Source organism: Typopeltis vanoorti, chromosome 4 (assembly GCF_054136105.1).
Source record: "Typopeltis vanoorti isolate ZY-2024b chromosome 4, IOZ_Tvanoo_1.0, whole genome shotgun sequence".
Taxonomy (NCBI): domain Eukaryota; kingdom Metazoa; phylum Arthropoda; class Arachnida; order Uropygi; family Thelyphonidae; genus Typopeltis; species Typopeltis vanoorti.
This window is the reverse complement of record NC_143552.1, coordinates 88,307,043-88,321,277: the sequence shown is the minus strand read 5'-3', so window position 1 is coordinate 88,321,277 and position 14,235 is coordinate 88,307,043. Positions and strand designations below refer to the sequence as shown.

Genomic DNA, 14,235 nt, shown 5'->3' with positions numbered 1-14,235 from the left:
ACTAGTGACTGATTGCCTCACCTTGTTAAACATTCATAATAAGTCCGTTACTAATTCTCATCTTGTTTAGTTCTAGCTTCTATCTCTTTATTTTTTCTCTCTTCTGTCTTTGGCATTCACCCACTCTTTATACACATTATCTAAATTAATTGAATTTCCATATAATTGGTAACTTTTCACTCTCATTAGCATATCCAAATGACATTCTCCTAAACGGTTTCTAAGTTGGTTTTTTTATTTGATTCATTAGACTAAAACCTTGCTCACAGTCTGCACTAGATGCAAGGAAGGTTCCTCCAATATCCATCAACTTTGCCAAATCACAAAACTGCTCATTTTGAAGAGCAAATACAACCATTTGTATAAAATTTGATATCATTTTGCATTTAATTTTTTCTTGTACAGAAAATTTGAAATCATTAAACTGACTAATTATTTCTGTAGTATCATCTAGAAAATCATGATATTTAAGACAAAGGGCATTAACATGTTCACTACCAAATGAGAAATCACAATGTGAAATAGAGGAGATATCAAACGCTGACCATTCTTGTATCTCATTCTCAGGGAATCTGTCCTCTAAATGTGCACATAAACAATTTATAAAATTTAACAGGGGCCTAGTATCTACTGGTTCAGTCTCTTCTTCTTTAAGTAAAGCATTTACTCTGTCACTCCAGCAAGCATCACCTTCTAAATACTGATTCCTGATTTTGTTAATCTTCCCTCTGGCAAAATAATGACTGTCTAGTGGTGTAAGGTTGCTCCTTTGTAAGATTTTGCACAGGGAAGCTATTTCTTCAAAAACATCACTTAAAACATTAACAGCTACTTTGAATGTCACGTTAGTTAATTTATTGTGACAATAATTAACCACGGGATGATTTGTCTTTTTCAAAATATGTGATCAGTTCCTCATAGTTTCTTATTATTGCCTGTAATGCAAAATGTCTGGATAGCCACCGAACTTCATTGAGTGATCTGAAGGCAATAGCTTCATTTTCAGATGCCTCAACAATTTCTTTAAATTCATGTCTTTTCACTGTGGAACGAGAAAAGAGTGTGTACACTGTTCTCATTAATGTATCAATATCTCTGATTAGTTTAATTTCCTTCCACGTATCCCAGATCCTCACAGTGAGCTACACAGTGTTGCTGGACAAGATGCGGAACTCTAATTTAAGTTTTGCAGCGACACCATTAACTTTGCCCAGCATCACTGCAGCTCCATCAGAGGTAAACATCACCATTTTTTTGGAGATCAAGTTTCTTTTCTTGATAAAACTGTTTAATAGCTAACACAATGGAGGAGGCATCACATGCCTGCAACTGAATTATTCTGCCAAAATATGTTTTATATTCATTACAGTCTTTAGGTCTAAACTTAAAATAGAGAATGAGACATTTGTTAACAGTTATATCAGTGCTTTCATCAGTGGTTAAGGTGAAATTTGCAGATGCAATTTGCTCAAACATGTCATTTTCAACAATTAAATCGCTTAAACGTGTGGACAGACTTATGTGTTCGTCGAACATGTTGTTTATTATTTTAACGGTATAATAGAACACAGAAACTAAGTAAATAATTGATTTATTAACTTGATGCTGATATTTCGCTGGTATTATAACCAGCATCTTCAGAGCACAAAAACACTGTTTGTCACAATACGCGAGACTAAAACAACATGGTGTACATTAACAAAATTGTAGCAGCAACACAAAGACTAGAGTCCTGATTTTGGCGCCCTCTATCTGAAAAAAAAAAAAAAAAAAAAAAAAAAAAAAAAAAAACGCTATCATATATTGCTAGAGTCCTAGAAAAGTGCTAGTTTTTCTTTAATATGACTGTCTCCCAGATCTTCGGCAAGTTAATACAGCCATATTTGTTGAGATTTGGAGTGTGTTTTAGGGTTTCTGTCGCCTCTAAGAACAATCTCTCTGATTTATATGGGTTTCTGTGTAGTACTTTTGTGTTTTTCCAGTTGATCCTGTGTGCAGGGGTATCCAGAGCATGGTCTGCTAGGCCCGACTTCCCATAATGATATTTCCGGATGTATCGTTTATGTTCGCTGATGCGGATATTCACAGTTCTTCCTGTTTGACCGTAGTAGGCTTGATTGCATGAGCAGGGTACTTGGTAGACTCCTGGATGTGATAAAGGAGGAATGCTGTCCTTGGGTGAGCGGATGAGGGTGGCTAATTTGCTACATGGTCTGAATGTAGTGCGTAGTTTATGTTTAATGAGAATTCTTGAGATCTTTTCGGATGTGCCTTTAATGTAAGGGATGGTGACTGTTTTGTTGTAGTTCTCTGTGGTGGATGGTGGGAGGGGTTTCTTAGGAGTGTTTAATATTTTGTTTATTTTTTGTGGATTGTAGCCGTTGGCCAAGAAGGTGTGGCGTAAGTGAGTCAGTTCAGCAGTAAGAGTCGCAATCCCACCAACACACAAAAGAATAAGGCACGAAAATTATTAAAAAAAGTCACTTCCTGGCCCAAAGACACAGTTAACAAACTCAAACCCTTCCATGTTAGAACACCGAGGATCTATGGATCACCAAAAATTCACAAACCAGGCACACCCCTACGCCCAATTGTGGACAGTATAAATAGTCTCACATACAAACTGGCTAGACATTTAGCAAAGCTACTAGCCACTCTCACTAACAATTCTCCCTCCTTTATCAAAAATTCAGCACACCTAAAAAGCATCTTACAACACCTCACCCTAAAAAGCTCAGACTTAATAGTAAGCTTTGACATCACTTCACTATTCACAAATGTACCACTAATAGAAACCCTCAATCTACTGAAGTCACACTTCCCCCCTGATATATTTGAACTATTCAAATTCACAATACATGCAGGATATTTCACATGGAAAGGGAAAATATACAAACAAATTGATGGGACAGCCATGGGCTCCCCCCTTTCTCCCCCCCCAGCCAACTTTTACATAGAACACCTGGAAAAACAAGCAATCAATACAGCCACTCTCAAACCAACACTTTGGCTACGCTATGTTGATGATGTGCTTGCCATTTGGCCACATGGCCCTGAGACATTGAAAACATTCTTAGCACATTTAAATAGCCAACACCCAAAAATCCACTTTACTATGGAACTGGAAGCCAACAACTGTCTGCCCTTCCTGGATACACTCATCACACGTCTCCCAGATGGTTCCTTATCATTTTCAGTTTTCAGAAAACCCACACATACAGGCAGATACTTACACAAACAATCACACCATCATCCTTCTCAACAATATGGCATATTAAAAACGCTAACCCATAGAGCGAGAGCAATCTGTTCAAATGACAAGGCTCTTACTGCTGAACTGACTCACTTACGCCACACCTTCTTGGCCAACGGCTACAATCCACAAAAAATAAACAAAATACTAAACACTCCTAAGAAACCCCTCCCACCATCCACCACAGAGAACTACAACAAAACAGTCACCATCCCTTACATTAAAGGCACATCCGAAAAGATCTCAAGAATTCTCATTAAACATAAACTACGCACTACATTCAGACCATGTAGCAAATTAGCCACCCTCATCCGCTCACCCAAGGACAGCATTCCTCCTTTATCACATCCAGGAGTCTACCAAGTACTCTGCTCATGCAATCAAGCCTACTACGGTCAAACAGGAAGAACTGTGAATATCCGCATCAGCGAACATAAACGATACGTCCGGAAATATCATTATGGGAAGTCGGGCCTAGCAGACCATGCTCTGGATACCCCTGCACACAGGATCAACTGGAAAAACACAAAAGTACTACACAGAAACCCATATAAATCAGAGAGATTGTTCTTAGAGGCGACAGAAGCCCTAAAACACACTCCAAATCTCAACAAATATGGCTGTATTAACTTGCCGAAGATCTGGGAGACAGTCATATTAAAGAAAAACTAGCACTTTTCTAGGACTCTAGCAATATATAATAGCGTTTTTTTTTTTTTTTTTTTTTTTTTTTTTTTTTTTTTTTCAGATAGAGGGCGCCAAAATCAGGACTCTAGTCTTTGTGTTGCTGCTACAATTTTGTTAATGTACACCATGTTGTTTTAGTCTCGCGTATTGTGACAAACAGTGTTTTTGTGCTCTGAAGATGCTGGTTATAATACCAGCGAAATATCAGCATCAAGTTAATAAATCAATTATTTACTTAGTTTCTGTGTTCTATTATACCGTTAAAATAATAAACAACAATTAAATCGCTTGTTTCCAGAAATTCAAACACATAATTTTTGCTTCGCCAGCTGGGAGTTGAACATACTTATCCATATGTTCATTAATACGTTGAACTAAAAGTAAAGAGTTATTCATCTTAACAACTAATAAGACACTGTCAATAAGAACTTTAATCTGCTCTGGGTTTGATCGTTTTTCTCTCTCAGTCATCTGAACTTTCACGTAGCATATGCAGTACTCCTGTAGCTGGCAATGAACAATTTTGTTGCCTAAGTTTGTACAAGTAAAATACACCATCCAGATGTATTTTACTTGTCAAATGGCATTTCAAAAAGTCCAACTTCCAAGTGACATCAAACTTCTTCCCATTAGCAAAATCCCCAGCAACCTTTGCATCACAACAATAAATACAAACAACACCAATTGTAGCATCATACATAAATATTTCACTCAGCTGAATGTTTATCAACTCATGAGCTTTTGGCGTAGCAGTTTTCACTATTTCTCCAGCCATTCACTTTTAAAGCAGCTAGCAGTTCGTTTTCGCTTCACACCTTTTGCTTCCTTTGAATTTGACATGGTGCATCAGTTTTTTGCAATTTTGTTATTTGAAGAATGTTTTTTATTGTTTTTATAAATTTACAAATGTACACTATTCACTGAATAACTTGGCAAGGCAAAAGCTGAACGAACACTAAACATTACCGAGGGCAACACAAGAGCTAAAAGATATGCCTAGAGGCTAGATTTAATTAACTTGGTTGTATCTCAATGCCTGTACACGAATGTTATTATTTAGTCTACTATTTTAAAATTCCTTTTAAAAATTATAGAATTTTGAAACGCAACAATATTTTTAATTGTACTCTAATTTAAGTTTTTAAAAGTATTTAATTATTTTTATTAAAATTATGAAACCATTGTTTTAATTTGTCATGATCTTGAACTAATTTGATCAGCCAATCACATTTGGGAATTTTCCATGAGTCAGGCCTGAGATGTAAACAAACCGTGTGCCACTTTATATGCTACTTAAAAATTACACTTAACACAAGAATTAAAGATTATTAGCAACACATTTATAAATAATGGCTATAACAAAAATAATATTAATAAAGTTCTTCATAAAACTTCATCAAAAAAGAATATAGATTACAGTAAAACCATAGCCATCCCATACATTAAAGGGTTATCAGAAAAAATCAACAGAATCCTATACCATTATAATCTGAATGCCACTTTTAAACCACTTATAAAATTAAAAAACATATTCAGCTGCTCTAAGGATCGTCTCCTCCCATTAGCACATCCTGGAGTTTACTGCATCTACTGCACCTATAACTTACCTTATATTGGTGAAACTGGACGTACAATCCCTATACGTAAAAAAAAAAAAAAAAAAAAAAAAAAAAAAAAAAAAAAAAAAAAAAAAAACACAAAAGACACATTAAATATAACAATTTTGGTGAAGCAGGCCTCTCAGATCACACTCTCAACACCCTACACCAAATTGATTGGAAAAGTACCTGCTCTTTACATCATACAAAAACCTGGTATGAAAGAAAATTTAAAGAAGCCTGTGAAATTCTGATTAAGCACTCTAATCTCAACAGTAATGGTGGCATAAGAATTCCAAGAATTTGGATGCCACATATTCAGCCTACTTAGTATCTAGCATACTTTAGGACTTGAAGCAATTTTCAGCTTTTATTGGAAACTATTCCATACCAATTGGTTGAAATTTAGACGTATAATCACAGTTTTTTTATTTATTTATATGTATACTGGGGGGGCTCCTCCCCTCCTGTGGCACCTCTGTCCCCCCCTGAGTTCCTAACTTGTAGGCCGCGGTTTTCCTTGAATTCTGATTAACTCGAATTTTGAAGACTCGACCCTCTTAGGGTAGCCCCCCCCCCGAGTTCCTGACTTGTAGGCCGGTTTTCCTTGAATTCTGATGACTTGAAACGGGTTATGCTACCTGCATCTACGCCCCCCCCCCCCCAGGTTCCGGACTGGTAGGCCGGTTCTCCTTGAATTCTGATGACTCGAAAGGGTCCCCCCCCCCCCCCGAGTTCCGGACTGGTAGACCGGTTCTCCTTGAATTCTGATTAACTCAAATTTTGAAGGCTCGACACTCTCAGGGTACCCCCCCGAGTTTCAAAACGTTTTATACATATATATAACTTGACTAAAAACGTTACACAAAAAGCCTTATCATTTTATATTATAGAGTATATATATATATAAACATATTGCTCTCCAGCCCAATTTAATTTTGTAACCTAATAGATAATAATAGGACTAGCTTTGATGTAGTAAAGGTTTTTTTTCTTTTTTTTCACCAGAGGTCAGGCCAATAATTGTTGTAACGGTTGGTGAGTAACTTTAGCAAACCATGTAGATTGTAGTGCAGCTTGTTTCTCTGTATATATGTGTATGGTCCAGATGATGACCTTGATATGAAGGTCAAAATGTCGAGTGTTCATTTTGGTTTATATTAAACTAAAGTTTTGCTCTAACATGGTAGTTGTCTCCATAATTTTCTATAATGTATTCTGTATAAATGGGCTAGAGCTATACAATCAGCCATTCATTAATTAAGGAGGAACTGGAAAGTGCACTATCTCTGCCATGGTCAGTGCCACAGGACCTGATTCATCCAGTATGAGATAATAAAAATTCTCCCACTCTCTTTCATGGATTTTTTCCTCCTTGCTATATAACAAAATGAGGAGCAGTTTCCAGATTCATGGGCATGAGGCTATCGTCATTGCCTTACTAAAGCCAGGAAAATATCCAAAATTTGCAAACAATTATCATCCATTATATTGCTTTGAACCAGCTGTCTTTGAAAAATTTGGAGAAAATAGTTTAACTCTTGCTTTCTATAGTATCTAGAAAGCAATAATTTATTTTCCAATACACAAGTAGTTTTCATAAATTGATGTTGGACCATTTACAGTAGAAACATTTGTCCGAGATGCATTCCTGAAATGTGACATCTAATTTTGGTTTCATTTGACGTGGAAAAACCTTATGACATAGGCTGGAGATACGGTATATTAAAAGACGTCTGTCATATAGTTCTAAGGAGAATCTTTTAAGATAGTCTGATGTTCCACAAGACTGTCTTAAGTGTAATACTCTTTGCTGTCAAAGTAAACTCACTCACAGAACAACCTCCTCTTACAGTAGGCAGTGGGAGAAAGTTGTTTTGTGTATGTTAATGACTACAGTTTTCTATCCTTATTGTAATATGAAGTTCATTAAGAGACTACATGAGCAAGCAGTTGATTATATATGTTCATGTTTTAAACAGGGAAAAAAAAAACTTTTCCTGAAAACATAACCTTTCACTCAGACCAAGAGTTACAAATAGGACAAATAGTATTATCCCAACAGACAGAAGCTGAGTTCTTAGGACTCACTTTTGACAAAATAGCTTAAAAATTGAATATCCTTGATATTCTATTCTCTTCATAATGGGATACTGATTGATGTTCCTTGCTTTGCCTTTATTGTACACTTCTTTACTAAAAGGCTGATTATGGATCACAAGTCTACACTTCTACAAGGGAGAATACCTTGTGATGGTGAGATCATATCCTAGCTATTCATATACCTTGGATATGATCCCACCATCACAAGGTGTTCTCCCTTGTAGAAGGTGTAGAAATGGAAATGCACCAGTTCACACATCACTATTCAGAGCTTTTATGTGAAATTAAATGAACCTATTCTCTCTCTCTCTCTGATGGAAGTAGCCTCTCACTGTGTAAGGTAGGGAAGTCACCTACTCCATTATCAGTCAACCTGCACCTGTTTAATATGCATAGAACAGAATACTCTGATTTTTTACCTGTCCATATGGATGGTTTGAATACTGAATCTTCTGTTGGAAGTGCTGCTGTTTTTCCTGACAACACTGCCTCAAGTCAGATTCCACTAGAATGCAGTAACTATACTGCCAAGCTATATGCAACTCATGCTTTTGCAAATAAAAGAAAGTCACTACCACAGACTCACTGAATTCTTTATAGGTCATCTCTTCTCTTGAATACAATCCACATTGAGTGCTATGATGTTCTACAATTATTGTTTCATATGATGACCCTCGATATTGATATTCGATTGTGCTGGATTCTTAGCCATATTGGAACTAAGAGTAATGAGACTGGACAGAGCTGATAAGTTAGCTCATACTTTCTCCACATACTGTTTGTCAGTCCCTATACAAACAATTAATATATTGGTTTCCATAAATTAAAGAACAAAGAGAACAATCATGATAACTCAAAAGTGTATGATAAATTTTATGCAATTCGATGAAAAGCAGTATGATATTAGCTGTGAAAGAAACACCCACAAAAATTATAAATGAATTGTTTAATTCATTTATAATTAAAGTAACAAATGGGCACATGAAAACAATAGTCAAAAAAAAGAGATCAAAATGCCTCGATAAGGAATGTGGACCCCCCCCCCCACAGTAATAGCTTATGATGTTTCGTACTGTTAATAATGGTGTTCTGGAGTAGTAATAACAACCATTGTTCCTGCAATGCTCTCTCTTCAGTCCCTCAAGAATTTGGAGAGGATTGAGAGCAGAAATATGTCTACCTAGGGCATCTCAGACATGCTCAATAGGATTAAAGTCAGGAGACTGGCTGATCAGTCCATATGAGGGTCGTTTGAAATGTTTGGTAAAAAAATGAAACACATTTTTTTGGAAAAAATCATCTTTATTTCCCAACATAGTCTCTATCAAGGGCTACACATTTGGTCCAGCGAGTTTCCAATTTTTTCATCCCATCTAAAAAGTAGGATTTGTCAAATTGTGCAAAATAGTCATTGACAGCCTTGATGACATCCTCGTTTGAAGAAATTTTTTTCCACTGAGCCAAATTTTTAAGTTTGGGAACAAGAAGTAGTCACACGAGGCCATGTCCCAAGAATACAGTGGACGTGGAACCAATTCGAACCTCAATTCGTGTTTATAATTTTGTCATTGTGACGGCTGATGTGTGGGACAGTGCATTGTCTTGATGAAAGAGCACATTTTTGTGCAATAATCTTGGCTGTTTTTTCTTCAGTTCTTCTTTTAAATGGTCCAACAATGATGCATAATAGACTCCTGTTATTGTTTTACCCTTTTCCAAATAGTCTATCATGATAATTCCTTGGGAATCCCAAAAACAGTGCCCATCACTTTCCCAGCTGACAAAACGGTCTTCGCTTTTTTCGGTGCTCTTTCACTTGGCATTGTCCATTGTTTTGACTACTGCTTGGACTCAGGTGTGTAGTGGTGGATCCAAGTTTCATCTACAGTCACAAATCAATGCAAAAAATCTGTGAATTGCGATTAAACATTGCCAAACACTGCTTTGAAATGTCTTTTCACATGCGTTTTTGATCGACAGTCAACAATTGCGGCACCCATTGCACACAGCTTTTTCATGTACAATTTTTTGTGCAGGATATTATATATCCATTCAGTTGAGATGACTACAATCTCAGCAATCTCGCGTACTTTCACTCGGCAGTCTTCCATAACGATACAATTGATTTTGTCAATCATTTCCTTCATAGTGACCTCAGTTGGACATCCAGAGTGCCCTTCATCTTTGATAGACTTATGACCATGTTTAAATGTATTTATCCAAAAATAAATGGTGCAGAGTCCCCATGAACTGCATCTAACTCGGCTTTGATCTGCATGGCCATCCACTTCTTCAAATAAAAATATTTTATCACCGCACGAAGCTTGTTTTTCTCCATTTTTATGAAAATTGCGAACACAATGATTTTAAATGTTTGCCAGACAAGAACTATGCATCACATGTGGCTAAAATTTTGCCAGGGGTCATGAAAAAGATGATACTGGTATGAATGAACAAATTGTGTCGCCATCTATTGGAAATTTACCAAACTTTTCAAACAACCCTCATATATACGATAATTTCTTGAAGATTTTTGGTCCATGAGCTTTGCTTGATGAGAATGAGCATTATTGTCTTGTAGGATAAATGTTTCCCCTATTACACTCGCATATGGACAAACATAGAGATCCAGGACCTCATCTCTATAAGTTGCAGTATTTGTGGTCCCACCAGGAAGCACATACGGGCTAGTGTGTCCACCATCATGCTACTTCCACCATAAGTGTCTCTGTAACAGATATTAGAGAGATGATGCATTTTTTGTTCTTTCTAGATCAGAGCATTCTTGTTATTGCTTTGAAAACAGAACCAGGGACACATCATCATCCTAGTGGAATGTGCTTCCTTGCAGAACCATGAAGGCTGCAACTTACAGAGACCATATGTGGGTGTGATAGGGGAGATTTTTATCCTAAAAAGAGAATAATGCTCATTCTTGTTGTGTGAAATTCATGAATCAGTATCTTCAAGAAGAGATTATTGTATGTATGGATTGACAAGTCAGGTTTCCTGACCTTAATTCTATTGAGGATGTCTGGAATGCTCTAAGTAGATGTGCTGCTGCTTTCAACCCCCTCCCCTCTAAAAAATCTTGAGGAATTTTAGGAGAGCATTGCAGGAGCAGTGATTGTTATTACTGTGCTCCTGGACACCATTATAAACAGTATGAAAAATAGTTGTAAGCAATGTATGACTGTGAGAGAGAGATCACATTCCTTATTGAGGCACTTTGACCTCGTTTTTGACTTGTTTTCATGTACCCATTTGTTACTGAATTAAATTATTGTGGGTATTTCTTTCATATCTCATATCATACTGCTTTTCACTGAATTGCATAATAATTCATTGTACAGTTTTTTGTTATAATAAATTTAGTTTAATCCTTTATCCAAGTGTAGGCAAACAAAGTTTGCACCTGAAAATATCTTCAGGACTGAGGCAAGGTGATACATTTGTTGGCAACTCGTAGCAAAGGTGGACCAAGCTCTCATCTCTCCTTGTCTTAGTATCTCCCATAATGCAAAGCACATCTCCTTGCAGACATGTATAATGCTATGCATTAAGGGAAAGGCCACTACCCAGACTGGTTTCAACCTTTATTGAGGTCTCGTCAGTGGGAGGCAGACCTAGAAGTGGTGATACCAAGGCAGAAGCAATGGAGGTCATATTTACCTATATGAGTTGCCACAGGGTGTACCACTTTATTATTAAATTACTCTGGATTTAGAGAAAGATGTTGGAAGTTTATTTTGCACTTGGTTAGACTATAATAAATATAGTTTAATCCTTTATCCAAGTGTAGGCAAACAAAGTTTGCACCTGAAAATATCTTCAGTTTCAGCCTTTATTGAGGTCTCGTCAGTGGAAGGCAGACCCAGAAGTGTTGATACCAAGGCAGAAGCAATGGAGAGGTCATATTTACGTGACGAGACCTCAATAAAGGTCGAAACCGGTCTGAGTAGTGGCCCTTCCCTTAATGCAGGGGTGGGGAAACCCCTCACCTGCGAGTCTATTCCAATTCGCCCCCTTTGCTAATGTACTCGTATGTACATGTAAATAAAATTTTATAATAATTTAAATTTATTATAATTAAATTTATTTAAATTTAAATAATTAAATATACAAAACTAAAAATAGCTATATTACATATAATATGATCGTCATACGTCTGGTAAGATATATATTGCACACTACATACACTATATGTAAGAGTTAAAATTTACCAGTCGCCCACGGAAGTTTTTAAATTAGCAATTTTTGCTCTTGATACTAAAAAGATTCCCCACCCCTGCCTTAATGCATAGCATTATACATGTCTGCAAGGAGATATGGGAGATACTAAGACAAGAAGAGATGAGAGCTTGATCCACCTTTGCTACGAGTTGCCAACAAATGTACCACCTTGCCTCAGTCCTGAAGATATTTTCAGGTGCAAACTTTGTTTGTCTACACTTGGATAAAAGATTAAACTAAATTTATTATAGTCTAACCAAGTGCAAAATAAACTTCCGTACAGTTTTTGAGTTATCCTGATTTTTCTCTCTGTTCCTTAATTTATGGAAACTAGTGTAGAAGCAAAGTAAATTAATCAGTGGCCATCATACTGGCAGGAAGCATTAACAAATAAATTGCATGAGATTACAACTGAAATTAAGCATTAGTAGTGCAGTCTACATCCAGAACAGAAGAGAGGAAGTTGCTCTGTGGAATGATCCACCTATGTGTGATCACTGTAACACTCACTTTACCATATGTCATCTGATGGTGGAGTGCTAGTGCTTCACAGAGGAGAATGCAATTTTTACTAATCTGGTTGAACCATGTACAATAATACAAATCTTGTCAGGCTGGGACAAATTGCATGGTCTTTAACTTTTTACATCATTAATTTGTACATCATCTGATCATACATGCTTTGTATATAATGTACTATACTATATATACATGTATGGTATGGTATTATTTACTTATTTAGTTTTTTTTTTTTATTTTATTTTATTTTGTGTACTGCTGTAACCATGGTAATGGCACAGTATAACCTGTGCTTGCACCAATAAATTCCGAACCAACCAACCTAATGATCCCCAATACATCCTAGGCTTTCATCCCCCCCCTCCTTTATGCAGACCAACCACAAATCCTATTCACTACTATTTTCTGTATCCATGCTTCCTACAACATACCATTTTGTCTATGCTAACTCTTCCCATTTCTTTGTCTCTCTTGTATATCCATTGTCACTTTTCATTCACGATTCTTTTATTGATATCTCTCTCTTCTTCTGCTGGTTCATATTCTTCTTTTTCAGTCATTTTCACATTTAACACTTATTGCTCCTCTCCTCAAATTCTCTAGATTCACAATAGACCCTCAGCCACTGGGAATAATAATAAGCCATGTGAAACAGATACGTATCACATTGCTCTAGCAGAAAGTGTATGTGTGAGGCACACTTGTTGCACATGGCAGTTAAAGTGTTAAACCTATCATACATTAGTATCCTGGGCAAACCAAAAGTGAGATAATCTGGAAACTCTGTGTCCATTAAAAGTCAGGTTTCTTGCAATTTTTGACATTTGTTCTATTTATGCGCTAAAGAAGTCTTTTTTTTCTGAGTACCTGTTATAAGTACTACACACTTAATAGTATTGATTTTTATGAAAAATCTGAACTATAAAGTGGGTAGTATTTAGGTGCTTTTTATGAATGCTAGTAAATAAGCAAGCAGGTGGTGTTCAGCTTGCTGCTCCAATATACAGCATATTTGCACTGGAATAATAATGAAAAGATTATTACTCTGTTCTCATCGATTAATATTGGAAACTGTTAGAAAGCTATTTGTAGGAAAAAAACCGAAATAAGAAAATTAGCATTACATAACAGAAAAAAAATATACAGCCAGGAAAATGTCGTTATGATTTTTCAGGTGTTTTGTTACATTTTAGGGAGACTGGCCCGTCTAGTCCATGGTACTGAACGTTGCTACCAAGTCGTAGATTGATCTACCATCCCAATTCGCTCCTCGGAAAGGCAGCACTTTTAGTAGGGAAAAAAAAGTTTCTTAGGACAGTAGCAGGAGGTTAAATAGAATATGAAAAGTAGAAATTGCTGTTCGCACTGTACTATATAATAAATGTCATGTTCATTATATTAAGTGCACGTTTATTACGTATATACAATTTTTCCTCTTTTTTATCATTTATTATTTTTAACAATTACATTTATCTATTGTGGGCTTTCGCTACATTAATCTATTCTCATGAGTATGCGTATCATTTGAAGTATACTGATTCTGTGGCGCGCGCGCACACAAACTAGCAGACACTAAATGTAAGTTTTGGCATTTGTTCTATTTAAGTGCTACAAGTAGTATTTTTGTAGACTTATTTCGTAAAAATCGAAACTATGAAGTGTGTAGTACTTACGACTGTTAATTTTTTTTTTTCTGAATGTCATTATTAAGCATTCAGTCTACTATCCATTAAATTTCGTACGAAAAACGATATCCACAGATAGGTGTAAATACAAATACACGAGCCATTTTATTCTGTGTGAGCAGCTAATTACAGATGAAAATCGCTCATTCGTACGACG

The 14,235-nt window shown here is 36.3% G+C and overlaps 1 protein-coding gene across 1 annotated transcript in view; it reads left to right on the top strand.

Annotated features, from left to right (window-relative positions):
* Nucleotides 1-14,235, top strand: part of LOC150107481 (nucleolar transcription factor 1-A-like) — a 554,391-nt gene that overhangs the window by 129,947 nt on the left and 410,209 nt on the right. The window lies entirely within an intron of this gene.